The following is a 20,000-nucleotide window of genomic DNA, read 5'->3' on the forward strand; positions in this document are numbered from 1 at the left end:
GTCGATTTGACAGCCATTTTGATATTTCGTTCTTATATCAAGCATACTATAAACGCTGAAGGTTTCACATAGTGTCGTGCGTTGGTATGGTTATGTAACCTCTTTGTTGATGGCGGGCAAGAAGTATGTGTAATAAAGTCAAGCGATGCTCAGAGTGACCAGCTAATAGAATGGTGACATTGATAACGAAACGCTGAGCCTAGCCCAGTGCTGTTTACATTAGGACATTTAACCTCTTTGATGGTGGGCTAGAGGTCGCCTATAAATGTGAAATAAGACCAAGCACTGTTGACAGTGATCAGCTACTGGGTTGGTGACATTGATTACAATGCCCTGTTCGCCATCCCGGGTCTCATCACCTTGGGTAGGAATGAGGAAAACATTTAACCTCTTTGATGGTGGGCGGGAAGTCGCCTATAAATGTGAAATAAGACCAAGCACTGTTGACAGTGATCAGCTACTGGGTTGGTGACATTGATTACAATGCCCTGTTCGCCATCCCGGGTCTCCATCACCTTGTTCACTCCGGTCTTTGTTATTGTCTATTTTTTTTTTTTTTTTTTTTTGCTATCCACGTTTATGAGTAATTTTCACAACCTGCATACAAACGATCATGGTTACACAAAGTTTTGTGTGTTGGTCCGTTATACTTCCAGATGGCAATGTTGTGAGCTCCTTAGCCAAGCTCATACTATCTATAGCAAGAAACATTTAATCTCTTTGATAGTGGGCTCGAGGTAGCCTATAAATGTGAAATGTTGACAGTGATCAGCTACTGGATTGGTGACGTTGATTATAAATTTCTAGCCTTTGCTGTGTATATGATGATAGGTATAGGCAAACAATAAATCTCTTTGATGGTGGGGTAGTAATCTAACTGAGTAATAAAGTCAAATGAAACCGAGAGTGATTAGCTACCACATTGGTGACAATGGTTACTAAACTCTGGTCTTATCCCAGTGATGTATGCATAAGGACGACTATATCTTTTTTGTACCACACAACACACGGGGATTAACCTGATCAATTACTGAAAGATTAGTCTGAGATTGGGCCAATGCCCTTTTGGTCATCCCAATACTGGGTCACAAGATGTAAGTATAAGAAATACATTCAACCTCTTTGCTGGTGGGCTAGAAGTCTAACTGTGTAACAATGCCAAGCGATGTTGACCGTATCTGTATCTGGATCGGTGACATTGATTACAAAATTCTTGGCCCGATGCTGTGTAAATAAATGAGGACATGAATGTGTATTGTAGCTCACAACTCACACGGAATCAGTGATGATTTATGGCGCGCCAAAGAATTAGTTTGAGATTTGGGACAATGCGCTGATCCCCATCCCGAGTCTCTATCGCCATGGGTAGGTATAATTGGGCAGACCCCAATTGGATTCAATAGTCTGATACGACGTCGCCCAGCAACGACGGCCATCGTGGTTCTAAAGAAAGAAAACCGGTACTTTTTATTCTTCATGCTGGCGAGAACTTTTCATATGTCTTGTGATCAGAATGTGTAAAAGTCAAAGCATGATCAGATTTATGTTTATTTTCCTATGGATACGCTTTTATGCTCGTCGGAGAAATATTTCATAAGGGCGTCCGCCATTGTTCCGATAGTTTAGAGCCAGTTGCTAAGTTAACATGCGTCATTACGAGGGAAGTGACGTCATGACTGTTAAAGCGTATTCTGTGCACAAGAGGATAACTTTATGTGTATTGTACCACACGGGAATCAGCGATGGGAAATCGCCAAAGAATTAGTATGAGATTTGGGACTATGCCCTGTTCGCCAGCCCTGGTTGATCACAAGGGGTAAGTATAAGTAAAGCATTTAACCTCTATTTTCTGGTGGGGTAGCAGCTTCTTATGGTTCACACTATTATGTTATGACGATCGACCCAATCAGCAAAGTCCGGTCCGCATTCGTGCACCGTCTCGAACCCGCCTGGTAGCATCGTCACAACACACCTTTCGACTAGATGCTCTGCCGTCTCGGGTTCTTGCCCACAGCGTGGACATATTGGACAGGAAGTTAGACCCCACCGATGTAACGCACTTGCCGTTAGGCAGCTCCTCGACCGAAGCCGATTCGCAGCTACCCAGTGTCTCCTCTTACTGGTATCAAAGCCTGGCAACTTCTCACCAAGCTTAGAGGAGTGTAGGTCCCCGTCCCTACGAGAGATTGAATTCGTCCAAACCGACTTCAATCTCGTATGTGCAGCTCTGTCCGTAGTCAGGGATTCTGCGTACAAGGGTTGCCGGGACTTATTTCGGCTCGAAACGGGGGCACCGTCCATTATGCGCATGAGAGGGGTATCCCCATTCCCTCTCTCTTTGATCTTACTCAGCCAGTTTCCCGTAATGGTCTCCCTCCGGACATCGGGGGGCTGGATCGCTGCCATTATCGGGCCCCATTCTCTAGGGGTTGTTGCTAGCGTTCCCGACACTATGTGCATCGACTTGCGAAGTTTTACATCCACTTCTCAACGTTTCTGCTTCTACCCCACACTGGAGCGCAATACTCCGCGGTGGAATAGCATAGTGCCAGGGCGGACGTTCTCAGGAGCGCTTGGCTAGCGCCCCAGGTCGATCCCGCCAGCTTCCTCAGAAGACTGTTGCGTTTCTCTATCTTCCGGGCAACCCCTTCGAGATGAACCCGATAGGTAAGGCTGCGATCTTTGATGGTGGGGTAGTAATCTAACTGAGTAATAAAGTCAAGCGAAACCGAGAGTGGTTAGCTACCACATTGGTGACAATGATTACTAAACTCTGGTCCTATCCCAGTGATGTATGCATGAGGACGACTGTATATTTTTGTACCGCACAACACACGGGGATTAACCTGATCAATTACTAAAGGATTAGTCTGAGATTGGGCCAATGCCCTTTTGGTCATCCCAATACTGGGTCACAAGATGTAGGTATAAGCAATACATTCAACCTCTTTGCTGGTGGGGTAGAAGTCTAACTGCATAATTATAAAGTCAAGCGAAACTCAGAGTGACCAACTACCAGATTGGTGACATTGGTAACAAAACTCTGGGTGCATCCAAGTGCTGTGTACACGACGGGGGCAGATGTATGTATGTATGTACTATCTTTTAAATATACACACACACAAGTTCGGACTAAAGGCCAGAGGTATGGCCTATCTCAACTTATCAAATTAATATATAAAGTGTTGCTATTTGTTCTTGGTTGTATATTTTTACAATTTTTGTGCATTGTCGCCATAAATTCTCAACTTTGTGTTTATACATTTTCATGCATGCCACGTCTGTAAACGAATTTCCATTTTTTTTTGGATGAATAAAGTATATTATTATTATTATTATTATTATTATTATTATTATTATTATTATTATTATTATTATTATTATTATTATTATTATTATTATTATTATTATTATTATTGATTGCACTACACAACACACGGGAAACTGATGATTAATCAACAAAGGATTAGTTTGAGATTTGATGCAATGGTACGTTCACCATCCCAACACAATATTATAATATCACCACGGATAGGTAGGTATAAGAAAACATTTTTATCGATTTCGTGCAATGTGCCAATACTAATTTTATCTTCTAATCGTTTTATCCTTCTTATCCTGGTCTGATCTGATATTGACAAGATGTCAAATGGATGGAAGAAAAGTAATATCCATTGATTTCTTTTGATTTCCATCATTTTTTTGTTTGTTTTCTATAAAAATTAGGAGTGCATAATATAGATAGTATGCGCTTGGCTAAGAAGCTCATAACATTGCCATCCGGAAGTATAACGGACCAACACACAAAACTGTGTGTATCCATGAACGTTTATAGTCAGGTTAATACAGTTCAGTGAGCATTACTCATAAACGCTGATGACAAAAAAAAAAACAATAACAAAGACCCGAGTGACGTCATCTTCAAACTATCTATAGTATAACGTGCCTATCCCATGTGCAAATATTTGAAGGTCTGATAATCAAGCGATATTACGGACCTGATTTTAACACTGCTGATATGGACACTATTTTGCGTTGGTTTGAGAGGACATTTCCATTACAGCAATGGGACCATTACAATTGGATTCAATAGTCTGATGTCATGTCGCCCAGCAACGGCGGCCATCGTGGTTCTAAACAAAGAAAATCGGTACTTTTTATTATTCATGCTGGCTAGAACTTTTCATATGTCTTGTGATCAGAATGTGTCAAAACATGATCAGATTTATAATGCTTTTTCCCTCTGAATACGCTTTTATGCTCGTCGGAGAAATATTTCATAAGGGCAACCGCCATTGTTCCGATAGTTTAGAGCCAGTTACTAAGTTACCATGAGTCATGACAAGGGAAGTGACGTTACGACTGTTGAAGCGTATTTGGGTTATCAGACTTGCAAATAAGTACACGCCGGTGCCGTGCAAATAATTTTTTTTGTTTGCCTGGTTTTTGTGCAACTTTGTTTGTTTCTTAGTTTACTTATTTTTGTTTTGTTTATTTTTGTTTCTGTTTATCCAATTTTGTTTTGCTTTGTTTTGCTTGGTTTGGAGCTGATATATATATTCATTATTGTCCAATAATATGACTTGCTAGAGGAATCTAGGAATATAAAGCGCAAAACTGCCGTACTCTGGAAAACTCCATGTTTTAAAATTTGGCCACAAATCTCGTCCTTCAAAAATCGATCGATTTAAATGAACCTCATCTTGGCAACAACAAAAAAAAAACTCTTAAACCTGGGACTTCGCGAAGTCCCAGGCTTGAGAGTTTTTGCCAAGATGAGGGTCATTTAAATCGATCGATTTTTGAAGGACGAGTTTTCTGGCCAAATTTTAAAATATGGGGTTTTCCCAGAGTGCGGCAGAATAGACATGATCTTATAAAATTACACTATTTAAGTTTATCACTACAAGGCATTTATTTTCTGTTCGTTCGTTGTTACATTATGTGAGGCTCGATGCCTCAGTGGCACGGCCGTTGTCTCTGTTCAGTCTTGTCACCAAAGTCAAGCGATGTTAAGCGTGGTCAGAGGCCGGATCGGTGACAATGATTGTGGAAAATTCTGATCCCGATCGAAGATGTGTCTTTTGGGGAAGGCACTTTACACACGTTATCCCTCTCGACTCAGGTGTAAATGAATAGGCGTGGACGATTATGTTAGTACAAAAAAGGACACCTGACAGGTACTGTATAAAATTGAAATATGTTCCAAGCTGCAGTTCAATTTTCCTCAGTTATTCTTAAATTGAACAATATAATTTATTAACACAAAAGCCACATTTCCACATTTTGTAATGTGTTTTAGTGTACAACTATAAAATCACAAAACTTACCGGAGATGATGTTTTCAAAGGAATAATAATTTTACAATCTCCATTAAGAAATGAATTATCCTAATTCCACGATGTAAGTATAATATGTAATCCTTTCACATAACACACCAATAATGGGAGCCAAAAATAACCCCACAAAAAACAAAACAGGTTGTATTTGAAAAGTCCTGAAATGATAACCAATTTCCATAAATCACCGGGAGACACGGGCGGGACAAGTTCTTCTCTATCGCTATCGTCAGCCTTGACGTCAAAACGCCGAATGAGAATAATCGATAGTTGTACGGTTTGGTTGGCGTGCGAGGAGGAAGAGGAGGAGGAGGAGGAGTGTCTCGGGTCTTGTCCCAACAACAACACCAGTCAGTAGACATGGAGAAGTGTGGGGAGGGGGTGGGGGTGGGGGGGGGAAGAGGGAGGAAAGGGGGGGGGGGGCAAAAACTCACAATCATTCAAGTCGCTTTTGAGTGTTGTTCTTCAGAGCATTATGGGGCCCATGGAGCCCGAGTTTATCCCGGTTTCCATAGCGTGAAACGGACAATAGCAATTGCTTGCTATCCTTTGTGTAGGACGCTAGTCTATCACAAAGTAATTTTTTTTCGCCAGATCTAACAGACTCGGATACCCATTCACTGCAGGGTGGACAAGGGGAGGGGGTCAGAAAAAGTCTCGATCTTGGTCCCTTGCGTGTGAAGCGAGTGTTCTACCAAATGAGAAATCGGGACCCCCTTTGAGTGTTGTACGTGAGGCAAAACTCCCGGCTTTATAGATGTATTTATATCTACAGGTCTCTTGCTCGAGTCCGGATGTACGAGTAGATGGCGCAAAGTTGACTCTTGGCATATTCCCTTTATTAAGGTTTTCTTACTGCTCTAAGGTGTAAAATGAGTATCTTGTCTGTAACAGTGTTGTCTTTGTCATAAAAATAATTATTTTCTAATAAAACTAGCAAAACTTTGAAAATGGAAAGGCTTCAGATGGAAACAGTACAGACAATGGTCGTTTCGGGTGCAAACCCGTCGTCAGCAAGACAAAATATAATTAAAGGAACGTTGAAATCAAATAAAACCAAATTGCAGCGTATTTACTTCTGCGTGGTGACAGGCGTCGAATACCGTTCTACATGTTAAATGTTGCAGTTGGCGCTTGGGACCCCGAGTAAAACGAGCGATTTTGGCTCATATTATGGATATTGCTCTAGATAAAAGCTAAAGAATGGGAATAATCTTTGGCAATAGTCTTTGCTTCCTACCCGAAAGGTACCAAGTTAGATCACCGCCGCTGCGCTGAGTGGTCTTGAGCAAGTCACCTCGCCCTAGATCAATTTGCGGCACTGCACTGGGGCTGACGCCTGGGTTATTCCAGTCTTCCCCCGGAATAGACCCTAGAGAGAAATTTCCCTCATGGGATGAATAAAGGGAATTTTGTATTATTTATATATTCATTATTACTGTACAGTTTGCTTTGGTGGGCGTGTGTGGGTCTAATCCTATCAACTGTACTGACCTATTCTGAAAAAAAAAGCACCTGTTTAAAATTTTAACCAGAAAACTCATTCTTCAAAAATCGATCGATTAAAACGACTCTCAACTTGGTTAAAACCTTTCAAACCTGAGATTTCGCAAGTCCCAGGTTTGAGAGTTTTTTTCCAAGATGAGGGTCGTTTCAAAAGTAATCCTTCAAAGTCATTAGGCCCATGAAGCCGGAGTTTATCCCTGTTTCTATAGCGTGAAACTGACAATAGAAATTGCTTGTTACCCTTTGGATAGAACGCCAGTCTATCGCAACGTACTTTCCGCCAGAACTAACAGATCTAGCTACCTAATCATTGAACAGGGGAGGGGGGGTCAGAAAAAAATCTCGACTGCACCTCGGGATCGATGTTTTGATTGTGAAGCGAGTGCTCTACCAACTGAGCTATCTGGTCATTTTGATCGATCGATATTTCAAGAACTTGTTTTATGGCCAAAATTTTAAATATGTGTTTGTTTGTTTGTGTTTTTTTTTTTCCCTTCAGAATATGACAGAGCAGACAGGGAGAAGGAGTGGGGTGGTGGTGGTGGGGTCAGGAGACGTGAGTCTGGTGGGATATTGAGAAAAGTAAATCACTCGTATCAAAATATGGGATCAATTTTGGCGTCTTGCATAGTAGAAATTGAATATACCTCTCACCAATATATTGTCAAAAAATTTATAGGATTTCACGGTACATAGCAATATACCAATATGTATGTATTTATTATAGAAGGAACGAAATTGACGTCACATAGCTATTTGTTATTATTTTTAGACAGCATATTAGTGTTTATTAAATCTCAGTAAATAATATCAATCTAATTGTAAACGCAAAAGGTTACACACACTTTTTGCGTTTTGGTAAGTTTCATTTGGCTGGCGGATGCCGTGAATATTTTACCTAAACGCATAGCATCTATGTTCTTCTCAAAAAATGCCATACACGTCATTATCTACATATTATTATTTGCACGTATTACTGCAGGTTTGGATAAGTGAACGCAATTTATGGGTTTGATTTATCTTTGTTTATAATAATAATGATAATAATAAAATAAATCAAATAAAATGTCCTTTATTGATCCCATAGGGGAAATTTGTCTCTAGGGTCTATTCCAAAGGAAGACTGGAATAACCAAGGCGTCTGTTTTTTTACACTCAAATTTAAGAGCAATGAAGTACATGTTGAGTATAAATCTTATGCAGCAATACAGGCTTCATGAAATAGCATTAAAATCTTATAGCCATCTATAATAAAGATGTTTCTTAACATTTAAAAACATTTAAAAACAAACCTGAGAAGAAAAAGATTCATTTTATCGTAACGAAAGGAATGGTTTTCCTAAAGATAGTTCGAAGATGACGTTACTCAAGCCTTTGTTATTGTATTTTGCCATCCGCGTTTGTGAGTGACACGCACTAAACTGTATTACCCCGACTATAAAAGTTCATGGCTACACAGAGTTTTGTGTGTTGGTCCGTTATACTTCCGGATGGCAATGTTATGAGCTATAACTATGAGTTATAACGGACCAACACACAAAACTGTGTGGAGCCATGAATGTTTATAGTCTGATTAATACAGTTTAGTGAAAATTACTCATGAATGTGGATGGCAAAAAACAATAACAAAGACCTGAGTGACGTCATCTTCGAACTATCTATAGTTTGTAAGGGGAGGGTTAAATCATTGGTAGCGAGAGACAGTAATTTTAAAAATGTGAGATCTTATATAAGTGCAATATCCACTCAACTATGCCCCGAGCGAGACTCGAACCCATGACCTTCCGATTCGAAAGCGAGTGTCATAAACTAGACCACATAGCCGCACGTAAATCAGAAAACTTGAGAACCAACCATTATAAAGAAGAATGCGTTTTTATAAGAAATAATATTATACGTATGATCATTGGAGTAGTAGTAGTAATAATAATAATAATAATAATAATAATAATAATAATAATAATAATAATAATAATAATAATAATAATAATAATAATAATAATAATAATAATAATAATAGGAAGAAGAAGAAGAAGAAGAAGAAGAAGAAGAAGAAGATGAATAAGAAGAACATAGAATAAAATAGTTTATGTGGAGGGAAAGAAAATTATATATATTATTATTATTATTATTATTATTATTATTATTATTATTATTATTATTATTATTGTTATTATTATTATTATTATTATTATTATTATTATTATGATTATTATTATTATTATGTATTATTATTATGTATTATGTATTATTATTATTATATATATATATATATATATATATATATATATGAACAGAGAGAGAGAGAGAGAGAGAGAGAGAGAGAGAGAGAGAGAGATTAGAGAGAGAGATGGAGATGTGTGGAGAGATTAATCACATATTTTGTATAATGGAATACGTCACTATGGCAACATTGTGTAAAATCAATGTTCCGGAACATTTAATGAAAGACATAATTCACTTGATTTTAGATCAGAATCGGAATCATACTGTTGTTGCTTGTTTGTTGTTCTATTCGTAAAGAGCAGAGCGGCCTAAAATAGGATCAAGGATCGAGTAATGAGGGTAATTGCGGCTCATAGATCAATATTACGTTATTTTAAAAATTACCTACACTTATTAATGTCATCAACGTGCCTTTAACTCACTCAACCCTAGAGATTTTGGCTACTTTTCAAAATTGGAAAGAATGTATTAAAAATGAGCATGTACATAGATACATAGATAGTTTTATTCAACTACCATTGAAATGCGAAAACTAAAAAAAACAATAGCTGTGATACTATGCCTATAATTTGTTTAAGAAAAATGTAATAGATAGACATAGGGTAAAAGTAACCCAGGTAAACTATGGATGTTGTCGGTGTTAAGGTTGAGTGAGTTAAAATAGGCTTCAACAGTCGTGACGTCACTTCCCTCGAAATGACGCATAGTAACTGAGTAACTGGTTCTAAACTATCGGAACAATGGCGCGTCGGACGCCTTGATGAAATACTTCTTCGACGAGCATAAAAGTGTATCCAGAGGAGAAAAACATTATATATATATATATATATATATATATATATATATATATATATATATATATATATATATATATCTGATCATATTTTGACTTATATATTCTGATCACATGACATGTGAAAAAGTTCTAGCCAGCCTGATGAATAAAAAGTACAGGGGTCTGATTCATGGAGCGGGACTATGGTAGTCTCAGACTATAGCAAAGTCTGAGACTTTGTAGTCTAAGACTTTGGGAAGTCAGAGACTACGGAAAGTAAGCTATTCATGGAGTCAGACTTCGTCCCTGACTATCAAGTCTCTGACTACGCTTTGGAAGTCTCAGACTACAGAGGTCAATCTATTTTTAACTGGGGATTCCTTGGAAACGTATCACAAAACGTCATAGAAATGTGTTACTTTTCCAGCTGCGCATGCGTCATACGAAGTGGCACAGAAATCATATCTATTTCTTCTTCGTGTTTGTTTTGATCGTTTTATTGTTGTTGTTGTTGTTTTTTTGTTGTTTTTTTGCCCACAAATAAAAATGGTGTGAGACAAGTTTAAAAAATTGTTTGTAAAATTGTAAAAATTGTTTGAGAATGTGTGTGTGTGTGTGTAATGTTTTAGTAAATATAAATAACGATGGCACTTAAATGATTCTTATCAACGGTGGAGCATTGTTCTAAGTAGAGAGCGGTGGGCGCTGCCTGAAGCATGGGGTCCCGAAAATACTAACGAAAGAGTGAAGATGGATAGGAATCGGTGGAAACAGACAATGGGCGTTTCGGGTACAAACCCTTCGTCGGCACAACAATAAACAAATAAACGTTGAAAACAAATAAGAAGAAATGCAGTATAAATTGCATCGTCTGTACTCAACGATGGTTGGAGTGTGAACGAATCGTTAACGTGGTGTGATAGAAATGATGAGGCCAGTGAGAGACGTGAAATTTCTAGAAAATAATGGACGATAAAAGACATAATAGAAATGTAATAGCAGCAGTAGTAGTAGTAGTAGTAGTAGTAGTAGTAGTAGTAGTAGTAGTAGTAGTAGTAGTAGTAGTAGTAGTAGTAGTAGTAGTAGTGATCATAGTGAAAGAAGTAGTAGTAGTAGTAGTAGTAGTAGTAGTAGTAGTAGTAGTAGTAGTAGTAGTAGTAGTAGTAGTAGTAGTAGTAGTGATCATAGTGAAAGAAGTAGTAGTAGTAGTAGTAGTAGTAGTAGTAGTAGTAGTAGTAGTAGTAGTTAGTAGTAGTAGTAGTAGTAGTAGTAGTAGTAGTAGTAGTAGTAGTAGTAGTAGTAGTAGTAGTAGTGATCATAGTGAAAGAAGTAGTAGTAGTAGTAGTAGTAGTAGTAGTAGTAGTAGTAGTTAGTAGTAGTAGTAGTAGTAGTAGTAGTAGTAGTAGTAGTAGTAGTAGTAGTAGTAGTAGTAGTAGTAGTGGTGGTGGTATTAGTGGTAGTGGTAGTAATAGTAGTAGTAGTAGTAGTAGTAGTAGTAGTAGTAGTAGTAGTAGTAGTAGTAGTAGTAGTAGTAGTAGTAGTAGTGGTAGTGATAATAGTGAAAGTAGTAGTAGTAGTAGTAGTAGTAGTAGTAGTAGTAGTAGTAGTAGTAGTAGTAGTAGTAGTAGTAGTAGTATAGTAGTAGTAGTAGTAAGTTACTATGAAACAGTATGTGTACCTGGAAAGTGTTAGGAATGGACAAGATGAGGAGTGTATGTGCGATTGTTGAATCTTCGAAAAAATAAAATTAAAAAAAAAATAAATAAATAAAATAAAAATAAATAAATAAATAAAAATTAAATCAAAAATTGTCGGGTAGCCTTGTTCTAATCGCAGTACAATTACTCCCACCAGCGTATAGCACATATTATGATTTTGAAATTTAGTCCCAGACTACGATATTTACACCTGCTAAATCGCGGGTGTAAATTTCACCCGTTTAGTCCCTCGTTTAGTCTAAGACTTCGCGTTGTCCGGCTTCATGAATAGCTTACTAGGCCTTTTAGTCAGAGACTACCGATATAGTCTCAGACTATCGTCGTAGTCCCGCTCCATGAATTAGAGCCCCGATTTTCTTTGTTTAGAACCAAGCTGCTCGTTGGTGGGCGGACGTGACATCATACGATTGAATCCAATTGATAATTAGATTTTTCAATGGAAAAAGTGCGTTTCTGTTTGAAAGCGAGATATTTATTAATTTCTTCTGTGTGATTTAAAAAGATTATTTAAAACTAAGGAACTTTGTAAAAACTTTATGGTTGCTCGAGGGTGCAAATGGGGCCAGTTTGAGTGAAAATTATCGGTTTTTGGAAGTGACTGTTTTTGATCAATTTATTCATTCCATATTTCATTTCAGCCTATATTTTTTGCTGAATGAATAATTTGAAACGGTCAAAAAATGCAATTCAAAACCCCTGCCCAACGTTATTGGCCTCAAAATCCGATAAATATTGCGTTTTTCTCAAAACTGTTATCTTACCACTATAAACATTTTTGGAACTTGACCATTTAAAAAAATATTAATGCCAGAGCTTTGATATCTGGACTAGCTGATTAAAAATAATTATGCCATTAGATATCGTCGTCTTGGCATTCCAAGATGGAATATAGATAATTCATCAAACAAGATCTCTGATGTCAACAGGAATCCCCCATGTTGTCCAAGTGAGCAAAGTGAGGGTTAATAATCTTGTCCAAAGGAGAAAAAAAACGAAAGTGCCTGAAGCGGGGCTCGAACCCGGGACCTTCCGGGTTACAGTGCAATGCCTTAACCACTTCGCCCAGACTAGCTGATATGTTACTACAATTAGCTGGGCTATTTTTATTTGATTTGGTTTTTATTGAATAGTTTTGGGGTGAAAAATATTTTTTCTTTGAATGTTGTCAAAAAAAAGTGAGGAAATTGTATTCATATTACAAAGAAAATTTTTTAAGCCTTTGATAGTAAATATTTATTTACAACTGTGCTTAAACTTTACATAACAACATTAAAAACCAAAATCAAAGAATTAATAAAATGGTGGAGTCCCAAAAAAACTTGTTATTTTCCACAGATGGCCGCCATTTCCATGGCAACGAATAGATTTTAAAAATTAGGTTTTACCCCGAAAAAATTTTTTCACAAGATACCTGATGCATAAAAACCATTAGTTTGATTAATAGTCCCTATTAATGATTTTTGTATTTTAAGTTTCGAGCCCCCATATGGTGTTACGTTATAGTGTTTCCATTTAATTTGCTCAGGGCGCGTTTACAATGGACCCCATGCGAATAGCGACACGTTGGACGAAACATGACGCCTTGCCAATCGCTTTTATTGAGTTGTTTATTATTTTGGGTTGTTTTTGTTTTTGTTTTTTTTTTAATTTGTTTTTGTTTTTTGTTTTTTTTTTTGTTTTTCTTTTGTTTTATGTTTGTTTTGACAGTGTCAACGCTGTTACCACCCAGGTAGCCATAAGTTTACATTTTTTCATAATAACGTGTAAGCGAAGCAAAGAATCAACAGTGTGGGTTTAGTTTTTTGTTGTTGTTGTTTTGTTGTTTGTTTTTTCGGGGGGGGGGGGGGTTGTTTTTTGTTTTTTTGTCTATGTTTTAGATTCAAGGCATAAATCTCAATTTTGATGCACGGATTAAATTAAAAATTAATAAGATTTATGCCCTGCCGTCAGTACACCAGAATATATTGTCGTCTAGGCATTCCTAGGAATATAGATATTTCATCAAACAAGATGTCTGATGTCAACATAAATCACCCAGTTGTTCAAGTGAGCCAATTGGGGATTAATAATCTTGTCAAAGGCAGAAAAAAAAAAAACGAAAGTGCCTGAAGAGGGGCTCGAACACAGGACTATCCGAGTCACAGTGCAATTCCTTTACGACTCGACCACCTCATAGGGAACAACAAAATGTGAAGAAAAAAAAAGAATTTTAAAGTTAAAATAATAACAGATATTAATGTCCCCAATAAAACATTTCAATGTAACGAGCCAAGGGCTCATATAGGCGTGAACATATTATTTGCAGGTCTGACATCCGAAAGCAATACTCTTCAACAGTCGTAACGTCACTGCCTTCCTAATGACGCATGGTAACTTAGTAACACTGGCTCTAAACTATCGGAACAATGGCGGACGTCGTATGAAATATTTCTCCGGCGGGCATAAAAGCGTATCCAGAGGAAGAAAAAAAACCCCATAAATTTGATCATGTTTTGACTTTTACACATTCTGATCACAAGGCATATGAAAAGTTCTAGCCAGCATGAAGAATAAAAAGTAATGATTTTCTTTGTTTAGAAACAAGATGGCCGCCGTTGCCGGGCGGCGTGACATCATACTACTGAATCCATTATGGTCCAAGTTTAACATTGTTGTCATGGACAATATTTTGCGTCACCTTTTTGAGATTTTCATTACAACAATGAATCCCTAATGAATTGGGTTATCAGACCTGCACATAGCGGTACGTCGGCTCATACTTTCTTTGAAATATTTTTTTTAGATTTTAGCATGTAAATCACCCCAACATATTCCCGTTAAGAGGCGGTTCGTCACATTTTAGATAAGAGATTCATCGCTCACAGTAACAAAATATAAGAATATTATTAATATTTCGAAATAGAATCAGGTCAATAAACCTAGAAAATGTTAACTGCCACCTCAAATCGGTATTAGGTCGGGATAATCTGGTTCCTGGGAACAAAATTTATAGCCAAAAATATGAAATTTTGAGTATATTTATATCCGTCATGGAGAGATTGCAATTTATTATTACATTGCAAAAGACTCTTTTATATATTTCTTATATATGCGGCTATGTGGTCTAGTGGTATGACACTTGCTTTCGGATCGGAAGGTCCTGGGTTCGAGCCTCGCTTGTCGCATGGTTGAATCCTTGGAAAAGGCTCTTAACTCATATTCTCTCACCATACTCAAGTGTAAAATAAGTACCTGGTCGTTAACAGCATTTTCTTTGTCAGAAATGAAAATTGTAATATCGCCTAACAACAGGCGTCATGTCTCGTCCTAAGTATTGCTGTTACCAGGGACCCCTTGTAAAACGCTTTGAGTACGTTTAGTGGATATTGCGCTATATAAAAGCTCTTTTTAAAAAAAATTATTTTTCAGGATCCAATTCATCCCGATATAATACCGTTTTGATACGCTGGGTCAAAAATGTGTAGTTTTGTGCATATGAAACTAAAGTAACGACAGCATGCCATAGTTTAAATAATCTTTGAACTAGATATTATAAGATATACATTTTGGAACCAATGATTTAATTCAACGTTCGAATAAATTCATCTAAATTTTTTTTATTTTTAAATAATAGAGGAGAGATTTTTTTTTTAATAGAGAAAACAGCCACTGTCGAGCAAAGCGATAAATAACAGGTTTCATTGAATCTCCAAAGCACTGGATCATAATAAAGTGGTGTTATCTGGAAAAACACATTTCAAAACTATTGCTCAGAAATCTCGGTCATCAAATTATATTAGTCGGTTAAAATGACCCTCATCTACTCAAAAACTCTTTAACTTTAAGGAGAGTCTCCAAGAACGAGTTAGAGAGATATTGTCAAGACAAGGGTCATTTAATTTTAGTCGATCGATATTTCAAAAACGAATTTTATGGCCAAAAATGTTTTATGTGCTTTTTAAAAGAGTTTTGCAGTATTAATGTGCCATAATAAATAACCTGACAGAACACTTTCTTATTTCAATTTAGCCAGAAAACGTTTACTACAAATATCGGTAGGTCGATTGGAATGAACACACGATTTTTAAATTTGATAAGGAATTTCAAACCCAAAGACTGCTGTTAATACGTCTCGGGTTTGATCATTTTTGACAATTTTGACAAGTTGAAGGTCGGCTAAACCATGGTCTATTTGGGTTAATCGATTTGTGGCCAAAATGAAATGAAGAGTGGTTTACAAAAACTCCCCAACTCTGTTTTTCCCATTTTGAGATTATTTTTCCTATAATCTTTCATTCGGTCAATAATTTAATCATATTTAAACTCCAAATTCCCACAAATCTCAGGAAATTCTTGTGTCTATTGATGATTAAAATAAAATTTACATTTTAATTTATTTCATGGATGGAAAATCTTAAAAAGTAGAAGAATCGACTTAACGAATTTTAGAAAACGTCAAATTCACACGTAGATATATTATTCAAAATTCTTTTGCTAAAGTACACGAGAAATTTTCTTTTTCTATCCTGTGCATTTTTCAATGCAATCATCTACAATCATCTGTATTCACTATGGCAAATCTAACACTTAGTTTCTATACAAAACACTTCGGCTAAGTGTTACCGATAATAAATAATTGTCACATCAAGACGAACGGGAACGATCGTTATAATACAGCTGTAGTGGTGAAAAACACGGGAATTTTGAAAGATGGTTTCAATAAATAGCATTGATTTGATGACACGTTTCCAGGGTCGGTAGCAGATAATAACACGGTCTTTTTCAAGGTGAAAATAAATCAGTAAGAAACGTGGGAGGTAGGAAGACGGAATATTGAATATCAATACTTTTAAAAATCTGTTATTCTTTAATTTTTGGTGATGTTTTGATGCATTATTCAAGATAAATATTTTTCATATATATGCGGCCTATTGCCACAAAACGGTGTTAATTTGGGGTGAACCGAAAACTGAAAAGTGAATTTAAATGTTAAAATGATTAGAAATACAAAATTTTACATTTTATAATTTCAAAAATGCATTCTTTTTTTCCCCAATATAAAAGAGGTAAAGATAATTCAAAGTTTCTTATTTTTGTCATAAATTCATCCTTAGCATCTCGATCACACCGATATAATATACAGTTTTATGACGACGGGTCACGTGTCTTATGAAAAGAAAAGATCGATGATTTTACAATTCCTGATCCAATGTCAACAACCGATAGAATTCAAAATTCAATGTAACGAAATCAAAATTCAGCATAATATTGATTTATTTCATGTTTAAGATTAATAGCACGAATTAACAATGGAATTTTGTATCAATAACCAGCTAACTAACTCACTGTCGTACTCTACAAAGAAAAGTATTTTAAAATTTTGGCCAGAAAACTCATCCTTCAAATAACGATCGATTTAAATGACTCTCATCTTGGCAAAAATTCTTAAACCTGGGACCTGATGATGTTTGACAGTTGTTTGTTTTTTTGTTTTTTTTTTTATTTTTTTTTTTGTTTTTTTTTTGTTTTTTTTTGGGGGGGGGGGGGGTTGTCAAGATGAGGGTCATTTAAATCGATCGATATTTCAACAGCCAGTTTTCTGGCCAAATTTGTAATATATTTTTATTTTATTTTTTAAAACAAACAATGATAAAATGGAATGGAAGCTTTGATATAATATACGAAGACAGATGACGTGGACATTTCGGGTTACACTTTGTGTCGATAAAACACTTGAGCTTTCAAAAAAACAAGACTTGAGCTTTTATATAGCGTAATATCCACTAAACGTGCTCAAAGCGATTTACAAGGGAACCCTTACAAACAGGAACACGTAACATAATATAGAACGAGACATGACGCCTGTTTCGTGATATTGCAATTTATTTCCGACGGAGACGACGCTGTTAACGGACAGGTATTCATTTTATACAGGAGTGCGGTGAGAGAATGTGAGTAAAGAGCCTTTTTCGATGACTAAACTATGCGTTGAGCGAGGCTCGAACCCATGACCTTCGGATCCGAAAGCGATCATACCACTAGACCACGTAGCCGCACGATGAATAAGAGACGTTGACGAGAAATGAGAGTATAGAGGATGGTGTTGTAAATACAATATACAATAAGAGCTAAATTAGGCGAAAAGTGTGGCTTTTGGTGACCTATCACAGTGATTTTACAACATGATATGCATTAGTAAGATTTAATGTACAGGATATCAATTATAAAACAAACATAAATTACTCATCGAATTCAAACTTAAGGTGATCTAATTTCTTATCAACACAGTTCTTAAAAACGTTGACATTTCTCGTAGGTCTTGAACAGACGTAGAGAGAGTTCCACATATCTACGGTCCTGAAAATTAAAGAGTGGGCATGTATTGAGGTCGAACACCGGCCTTTGAAGATTTTGAAGACCCCGCCTCTTGTTCACGTCACAACAATGATGGAACCGGAGAAAAAAAAAGACTTTCCCTCAGTATGGAATCGTGAATTAAAATAGAATCCAAAAATTTTGTTGAATTTGAATGTCAAATATTAGGTATCTAATATTTCATTTCACAATATTGAAATTGGATACTGGAATGTTAACATTTGATTGGGGATATGAGGACTCTTGTCCAAGACAAAATAGAAAAAGAAGAAGAAGAAGAAGAAGAGGAAGAAGAAGAAAAAGAAGAAGAAGAAAAAGAAGAAGAAGAAGAAGAAGAAGAAGAAGATGATGATGAAAATTTGTGAATTTGAATGTAGATATTAGGATCTATATTTATTTCAATATTGAATTGATATGAATGTTAAATTTTGATTGGATTGAGATCTTGTAAGAAATGAAAAGAAGAAGAAAGAGAGAGGAAGAAAGAAAAAAGAAGAAGAAGAAGAAGAAGAAGAAGAGAAGAAGATGAAGATTGATGATGAAGAATGATGATGAAGAAATGATGATGAGAATGATATGATTTATTAGATATAAGATAATAGAAATAGAAAGAGAAAGATATGAAAAAGAAGAAGAAGAAGAAGAAGAAGAAGAGAAGAAGAAGAAGAAGAAGAAGAAGAAGAAGAAGAAGAAAGAAGAAGAAGAAGAAGAAGAAGAAGAAGAAGAAGAAGAGAAGAAGAGAAGAAGAAGAAGAAGAAGAGAAGAAGAAGAAGAAGAAGAAGAAGAAAGAAGAAGAAGAAGAAGAAGAAGAGAAGAAAGAAGAAGAAGAAGAGAAGAAGGAAGAAAGAAGAAAGAAGAAGAGAAGAAGAAAGAAGAAGAAGAAGAAGAAGAGAAGAAGAAGAAGAAGAAGAAGAAGAAGAGAAGAAGAAGAGGGAGAGGAGGAGGTAGAAAAAAAGGAAAAATATAAAAAGATAAATATATTGGCACAGGACTACTGATCAGAAGCTATATAAATAATGCTTTTTTAAAAATAGTATCGAAGCCCAATACAAGTATAGATGGAATGAAGTTGACGTCACTCAGCTCATTTCATTGTTTTTAGACCGCCAGTGCGACGAGTGATTTTCAATTTCTCACTAAAATAATATATCAATCAGACTAGATACAAACGTTCAAGATTACACATAATTTTGTGTGTTGGTATGTTTCATCGGCCTAGAAGATGCGAGTATTTTACTTAAACGCATATCATCAATAGTATGTTTGACGACGTTCTACGATATAACAATTACGTATAGCGAATCAAATGACAGGATCCGCACGCTTGTCATTTGTGCTACTTTATGTTTACTATAATATTAGTAATAATGATTAATGATTGAAGGCTGCAGTTGACACGCCTAGGGCGCTGATTGGTATGAAAGCGAGAGGAAATTGAAAAGGAAACTCTTTTCTCTTGTGATAAAATAAAACATGTTGGAGTAAATTGTGGAGTTTGCAAGGATATCATCATCATCATCATCATCATCATCATCATCATCATCATCATCATCATCCTCATCATCATCATCACCATCATCATCATTATTATAATCATCATCATCATCATCACCATCATCATCATCATCATCATCATCATTATCATCATCATCATCATCATCATCATCATCATCATCATTATCATCATCATCATCATCAGCAGCAGCAGCAGCATCAGATCATCGTCCTCGTCGTCGTCGTCGTCGTCATCACCATCATCAATATTATTAATGCTAACATCTTACCGGCGTCGTCATTATAACATCATCATCACCACCAGTACAAACATCACCATCATCATCAAAATGTTCTTCTTCTTTTTGCTCATGTTTGCAGACGATATGGCAATAATCAGTGAAACAAAAGAGGGTTTGCAGAACGGTTTAGACTCTTTACAAGAATATTGCATGCAATGGGGAATAAAGGTAAATATCAGTAAAACAAAAATCGTAGTATTTAAAAAGGGAGGGAAAACGGGGCAACAAGACAAATGGTCATATCAGGGTAAAAGTATTGAAGTAATCTCGTCATTCAAGTATCTAG

General features: G+C 36.3%; 1 protein-coding gene across 4 annotated transcripts in view; it reads right to left on the minus strand.

Annotated features, from left to right (window-relative positions):
- Positions 1-20,000, minus strand: part of LOC144962535 (potassium channel subfamily K member 6-like) — a 197,650-nt gene that overhangs the window by 136,833 nt on the left and 40,817 nt on the right. The window contains exon 1 of one of the 4 annotated variants that reach the window (XM_078895551.1): positions 5,331-5,594. The exons of 1 other annotated variant lie outside the window; for it this stretch is intronic. The gene's annotated coding sequence lies outside the window, so the exon portion shown is untranslated. Of the gene's footprint in view, positions 1-5,330; positions 5,677-20,000 lie in introns of those variants that run through there. 2 more of the 4 variants (XM_078895554.1, XM_078895552.1) reach the window with 2 other exon arrangements.

This window comes from Berghia stephanieae, chromosome 1 (genome assembly GCF_034508935.2).
Source record: "Berghia stephanieae isolate SIO BIC M18660-M18661 chromosome 1, UCSD_Bste_1.3, whole genome shotgun sequence".
NCBI lineage: Eukaryota > Metazoa > Mollusca > Gastropoda > Nudibranchia > Aeolidiidae > Berghia > Berghia stephanieae.